This window comes from Rissa tridactyla, chromosome 3 (assembly GCF_028500815.1).
Source record: "Rissa tridactyla isolate bRisTri1 chromosome 3, bRisTri1.patW.cur.20221130, whole genome shotgun sequence".
In the NCBI taxonomy this organism is placed as follows: Eukaryota; Metazoa; Chordata; class Aves; order Charadriiformes; family Laridae; genus Rissa; species Rissa tridactyla.
In genome coordinates, this window is record NC_071468.1 from 71,325,654 (window position 1) to 71,333,487 (window position 7,834).

The following is a 7,834-nucleotide window of genomic DNA, read 5'->3' on the forward strand; positions in this document are numbered from 1 at the left end:
AACCAACAGCCTAAACAGCTAATTTTTTTGCATTACTTTTTACTTCTGAATTGTATGTGAAATATACGCTAGATATTCTATTAAACATAAGCAAGAATTACAGATTTAGCTGGTATAAATTGCCTCTTTAAAACACACGTAAAAACAATCAGTCTGCACTACACAAACTTTTCGTTTCTCTGTTTTCTAGACCAAACTGGACCAAATAGTTGTTTTTAAGGAATATGACTCTCACTCTTAAGAATCTCAAATAAGCGTCTATCAATCAGCAACCAGTAAACTAGAAAGTTATTGTATGGCAGCAAAGTTAATTCAGAGGTCTCTGTTGGGAAAAATATCCCTTTCATCACTTCTATCCCCTGTAATTGATTTTAATTATCAGTTTGGTCAAAAATACATTGGTAGGAGGGTCAGAGCTTGCAATGAGATATCCCACTGCTTGCAAGTTAATAGGACACAGCTGCAAAGGAAATAAAGGACTGTAATTAAACTTTTGTCTCCTTGATTCCTTTCTTCTGAGTATCACAGATGCTATTTATGTATTAGTGGAGAACAAAATAATTAAATAATGATTTTTAGCCCTAAGAAGTACAGACTTAGAGATCCTTCTCATCCACATCTCCAGTACAAATACCATTCCAATCACGCTTCACGGGGCTCTCATGGTCTAATAGATCAGCCCCATTTGGGTCAGCAACAAAAGATTGGAGCTGGAGGTAAGAAGAGAAATAAACCAGCTCCAGGCTTTATACTTACAGGACATGAAGACTAAGAGAAGGAGAACTGATCTTGTTTTCACTTCAGCTCCGATTTCATAGCAGTTTTCTTTGTGAAAATATTTACTCTAAGCCATATTTTCACAGTGCAGAGGACTATGGTCAAATAACTCAACATTTTTAGACTCTTAGCTGGTAGTATATGTCCAATAGTTGATAAATTTAATGTAAAAATGAAAGTAATATGCTGATCTCTGAGTATTTCAAAATATTTCCTCATTTAAATTGTTTTCATAGTGCACTGTGGCAAACAGCCTAACTTACTGGTATCAGTTTTCTACTATTTAAATATTGGTTATTTCAGTGACAATTATTCTATAAACGGTACTTTTCTGAGTGAAAATAAAATGTTTAAAAATTATTTAAATTATGACCACTATGCATGCTTTTTAAAGCATGTATCTTCTTTCAAATGAGATGAAGGCTTCTAACAATATCATGGAGAAGTACTAATCGACATTTACCTACAACATTGTGGAAAAATGCAATGAATAACAGGGAGTCAAAAAGTTTTTGATTTTGTTTTTTTTGGGTCTTTTGTGTGTTTTTTTTTAAAAATAACTCCTTCCTGATAAGACTGGAGAACAGTTAGTCCATCTATTGCATAAGAACTCAGATAGCAGTAAATGAAATAATATGTCCACATCTTGAAGCAGTCAATGTCATTTCTGCCTTTTACTCTTCTCTAGCTGCTGGTCCCTTTTTATATACAATTAACAGTGTAAGCACTGAATAGTTAGTCTCAGAAAATGGTGTCACAGGTTTTCCATGCCTGTGGGTCTTTTCTTCCAAGTACTCAAAGAAGCAATTTCCGTGTTCTGAAGGAGGAAAAAATTAAAAGAATGAAAAAGGAAACATTATTTATATCCTGGCAATGAAACCGCACAACCTTACATTCCAGATCTATAGAAATGGACATTTTTAATATTGAGAAATAAGATATTTTGGGAGGGAGGAAGGGGAAGTATATAGTTTTAAAGTAGCTCTAACTCCTCTCTGTAGAGATCTGTATTATGCTCAAGCAGAATTAGATAAGGAAAAAAAAGTCTCTATAAAAAATAATGCTGTTAGAAATGTTCATGTTAAAATGGACTTGTCCATTGAAATACATTAATAGTTACAGTACATTATAGCCATAGAATCTATCTCAAATAACATCAGGGATTCCAGTATATATTATAAAAGAGAGATCATATCTTCCAATTTGTTCTTGTCTCTTGTTACTCCAAGAAAGGGTAAAAAAATACTGCCTCTGATCAAGATCTTAGCCAAGTATTACGTATAAGGGAAAACAAAAAAAACCCAAACACGGGACCACAAACCTTCATTCTATCCTTCTTATAGACTTCATTAACTAGAAAGAGGAGAGGAGAGGAGAGGAGAGGAGAGGAGAGGAGAGGAGAGGAGAGGAGAGGAGAGGAGAGGAGAGGAGAGGAGAGGAGAGGAGAGGAGAGGAGAGGAGAGGAGAGGAGAGGAGAGGAGAGGAGAGGAGAGGAGAGGAGAGGAGAGGAGAGGAGAGGAGAGGAGAGGAGAGGAGAGGAGAGTGGAGGGAAAACAGTTAAGTTCAGTTGGAAGGGACCTACAATGATCATCTAGTCCAACTGCCTGATCAGTTCAGGGCTGACCAAATGTTAAAGCAAGTTGTTAAGGACATTGTCCAAATGCCTCTTAAACACTGACAGGCTTGGGGCATCAACCACCTCTCTAGCAAGCTTATTCCAGCATTTGATCACCCTCTTGGTAAGGAAATGCTTCCTAATATCCAGCCCCAAACTCCTCCAGCACAGTTTTGAACACTTCCCATGCATCCTGTCACTGGATAACAGGGAGAAAAGATCAGCACCTCCCTCTCCACTTCCCCTCCTCGGGAAGCTGCAGACAGCAATAAGGTCACCCCTCAGCCTCCTTCTCTCCAAACTAGATAAACCCAGAGTCCTTAGCCGTCCCTCACAGGACATGCCTTACAGCCCTTTCACCAGCTTTGTTGTCCTCCTCTGGAGGCATTCAAGGACCTTCACATCCTTCTTAAATTTTGAGGCCCAGAACTGCACGCAGTACTCAAGGTGAGGCCACACCAACGCTGAATACAGCAGGATAATTCCATCTTTTGACTGGCTGGTTATGCTGTGTTTGATGCACCCCAGGATGTGGTTTGCCCTCTTGGCTGTCAGGTCACACTGCTGACTCCTATTGAGCCTGCTGCCATCCAGTCATTTTCAAATACAGTAGTTAGTGATGCAACTTTGCAGGAAAAGGTAACCAGGATCTTGCTGTATTGCATAGCAAGAACAAGTTCATAGAGTCCACCTAAAAAGAAGGACAAGATACGGGTAGAAGTACTGACCATCCACACTGTTTAATTTTTAGCCGGTTCCTGACAGAGATTTGGCCTGTGACAGTTTTCACTCTCACAACCAAAGTCCAGGCACACCACAGGGGACAGCACATGCCAAGGACAGTTTGCTTAAAGGCAGAGCAAATGTGTCTGTACTGACCTAGTGGCAAAAAAGTCCCTGACTTTTTTTATTTACTGGCAGAGTTGCTGTTGTGTAGCCTGGGCCATTCTCAAGTTCACTCCTTTCAGACATACAGGCAACAGTGACTGTCCTGAGCTGCCGAGATAGTTCAGCTTCTTCTAGGCAGCCTGGATCAGGAGTCCTGGGGTGTGAAGGCTAACTCTGTAGAGTAGATGAATATAGGGGTTTTTTCTTCCTTAGTAGGGATTCAAATGAGCAGTTTTTCAGATTCAGTGATGCTGAACCTAGAGGCTTTCTCAACCCAAACTTGACACTATCCGTCTTTTTAAGCATCGTAATTGTTTTATGAATCCTCATTCACATCATAAACTACAAATACAACTTTTATACCTTCTTTTGTCATAAGTATTCAACAACTGAGGATGGAAAATACATTTAAGGACTTACAGTGATGAGCAGAGAAAGGTTTGGGACCGGCCGGCAAGGTTATTTCATCCTCCTATGCACACCAAGACATCTGGAAAGACATCTGAGCTCCTGGCAAATCACATCCTGAACCATCACCATTTCCACAGGGCATTTTAACAGAAAGGAAGGGAAGAAAAGGGGAGGGAAAACATTTTTCTATACTGTTCACTTTTTGATGATGCCTGGAACCTAGAAATCAAGAAGTTTATATGTTTCTATTTTAAATGAAAACAATAGATGAAATTCACAGGACAATTGTTAAACCCCATTTTATTAGTGCTGGTGCATTGACAGCTACTGTTGTATTTTATTAAAACTTCTGTTGTTGTTGTTAAAGAGACAAAAAGACCTTTTAATTTTTAACATAGAAACTAAAATGTTTAAATGAGGCTTGTCATATTTCAGCTTAGTCTGTGGTAACAGATCCTTAGAGTATGTTTGATTTCTGTTTCATGTGGTATATCAAAATGGTAAGCAGTTACAAGACCTTTTATTCCAACAACCTGTGCATTAACCGCCTATCCAATATAGGTAAGGGGCAGGGATAAAGAGCGATCTGTCCCACACAGAAAACGTACCTGGAGAGCATCTTCTTACACAAACTAAGATAATAATAATAAAAAAAAGTTTATCTTTTATGGTGTATTACTTAGTTTATGTAAAGAAACAGCCATATTCATTCTTGCCATAACTCAGAAACATAACTTCTGAGTATGTACTGAAATTATACTCTAAGGCAGTATGATATGGATGGGAAGGATGAGAAGAAAATATAAATCTTTTTTACAAATAAACAGACTGGAGAATCATCTCTTCCTGCTCAGCAGCCTCTGAAAGACAAAGGCACAAAAGCATCAATCAGTAGGAGGTGTTGTTGCATAGTTTTTGTTTTCTTTATGTAGTTTTTGTTTTCTTTTATTCCTACCCTTTGCATGTATAAAAGAACCACACTTTAAGAATCATGAAGGTTAATGTAAAAGGTAATACAGAAGTTTGCAGGAATGACAGTAGTTCAGAACTTTGACCTGATAGAAGAAAAAGAGGAAAGAATATTTAGAAGGGCATCAAGCAGTTAACTCTGTCTCTGTGTGGAAGGTATGAAAGAGAACATGTTTGTGAAACAAAAGGAGAAGCAATAATCTCAGATTCTTGCTGACATCCTACAAACTTCACCTTTGAATGTGTCACTCTAAGTAGTGTATGAAATACAAGGCTATTTTGTTTGCAAACTATCCGTTTGTGAAAAGACAAACAAACATTTGTTTTGCATAGATAGGTAAATTCTTTGAAGTCATTTATCATTTCCAAGAAGATATTGGATGATTATTCAAATTATATTCAAATAAATATTCAAAAAATATTCAAATATTGTTTGTTTTACTTCTGCAAACTAGAGGTTAAATTTTCTCTCCTTTGCATATGGTAGCAGCTCTGTTCCATGATTATTGGTGGATGAAGGCAGCACTTAACATGAATGAGCAAGGCAGGTTCTAGATCAAAAGTTCAAGATGTTTCCCAAAACAAAGCAAGTAATTTCTGACATTCTCCTCCTCTCCACTAAGTAGAACTTGCTGTTGTATTCCAGTGACAAATGCAGAAAATGCAAACCACCTTGCAAGTACAAGAACAGCTGCCATCTGTGTTCTGCCATGGACATGGTGAAATTCATCAGGACACAGTTGACTAGCTACCTGAGAAACTCATTTTGAGCAAGAAATGAGTGAAAATAAAGACATTATTATTTCTTTACATCACAGGGTTTTTTTAAATTACAGTTTAATTACAGTTAGTATGAGCAGGGATAGTTTGATCTCTGTTCATACTAAAGCAGTCCTAAAATTTTTAGATAAAGCTTAGTCAAAAGTGTATCCAAAATAATGACTGCAATTTTACATCCTGATCACAGCCTTTGCAGAGAATACAGATTCACCTTAGCAGTCCTAAGTGCAATCAACAGCATGCTAAGTGCTTATTTTCCAAAATGTCTAAACAAGAAATTATGGGGCAAAGAATGAGAAAATAAAGCTGTGTTTCGTAATGAGAAAAACTTAAATCACCTCAAACGGAGATCATGACATTCCTACATCACGCAAGCTGTTTTCATGGTATCTGTACTATAGTTGTGACACAGAAAAATGCTACAGGGAGCCCTGCAAATATAAAAAATAGAGATAACTGTCAAAATCCAGCCTGCATATTTCTACTGACTTGAGATTCACAAATTATTTTTGATTGTTGGAGTAGGGAGGGGCTTCCATTAGCTTTAGCATGGGGCAGATGAGCAGCTTGAAAAGAGGGAGAAGCTTTTCTTTTGAATATCTCTTGTTTTTTTCAGCAAATTATCTTTTTTCCAGCCCGGTCTGCAAGGTCTCTTTTGGCCACAAAATGCTTTGTAAGTGGGCAGGAATAGAAAATTCTCACTAGACCATACTGAGCACTCATAAAAACCCACATTTTCTTGCAGAAGGGAAATCACTACAGTGTAACCTTTATTTAATCCCCTACTTACCCCTCTCCTCCCCCCCGAAGATACATAAGATTCAATTACATTTTTTGCCTCCAGTTATGTCAAATTTAAAAAGGAAAACGAGATCTTAACAAGACTGGTTTTAAAATAGCTGCAAGTCATAACTTTTAAATCTTGGAACTTACTGTGCAGTGTTCCAGACATCTTAAGTGAATAGTCCAAATGACTCAATACTAGGAACATTTCCAATATAAACCTTCAATGCATTCTAGGTGAGATGATTTGCAATTAAACCCCAGAGGATGCTATTTAAATTTTAAAGGGGTCCCCTACTTTCTCTTGGAATAAGATTGACATACTTGCTTAATAGTTTCCCAAGCTTCAGTAATTGGATTGCCTCCTCTGCATTTTTCAAGTCACAATCCATTATTTTAACATTTTAATTTGTGAAAATCCTTTGTGTTTTCTTGTTTAGAAAAGTTGGTGAAATAGCAGTCTTGGGAGTTCTGCTGTGCCTTAATTCACCATAACCCCCTAGCCTTTTTTTTTACCCGTCCTTTTTTACCCCCATTTGTTTAGAAACAGCGGGTTTAGGTACTTAAAATGCAAGCAAAATCCAACGCTAAGAGTCATTCTACAATGTCTTCACATCACAACACACAGCAGATTTTATAGGCTCTCCATTGTCAGGAAGAATGTAGATTCTGCACTGAATCTTAATTTCCCTTTTTTTCCCTGAACTTAAGGCAAACACCCTCTGGGGGAAGAGAGCTCAATATTTTTAGACAAGCTCTCATAGCTTAAAAAATCTTTCCGACCTCCTTCAATACTTCAAATATTTATTGTATTAACACCTATTTATGTGGTATTACTTGTATGTCACAGTTGTGGAACCTCAAGTACTTATACAGTCCACCTGCAGCAGCTCATATTACATGAGGCAAAAAAAGGAGGACGTGGAGCATTCTCAATGGCAGCTTTGTGCCCTAGAGTAGAAAAAGAGGGTATACTTAAACTGTTGAAAATGGGAAATGTAGAGGTTAGGAATGTGGTACTCTTGCAATTTGACTTTGCTTTGACCTCTTGCAAGCAGCAATAGTACTTGCACGATGAGGAAGCAGGAGAACCATCCCTACCGCTCTCAGTAGCATGTACTCCAGGGACCCTGTACGCCTACTAACTTGGTCTGATACACTCACAGGCCCCAGTACAATGCTGTCTAGAGGTAACAGCATCTGAATGGCAACAGCAAAATCCTGTTTTCAGGCTAATGAGTTTTGCCTCATATGTTTAGGATTGCACAGTACCAACATATTATTTCTGGTTTTAGGACCAAGCCCATAACTGAATGACATATCAGTTGCAATTAATGCTAACTTCAGAGTATGCGCACCTAGCACTGCTGATCAGCATAAACTTCTATAAAATAATCTGCTAATCTGGTAATGTGCCCCACAGACCTTAACTCAGAACCTCTGAAATGCAGCACTGTACTTAACTACAGCTCATTCTTCAGCGAAGTGGTTTGAAATCTACTTTGGATTAAGCAGGTGGGTGTGAAAATGCCAAAGCAAACCATGAAACAAGTGCCACTGCTCAGTCCATTTCTGTTACTAGAACACAATTAAAATGAGGGTTGGGAGTGT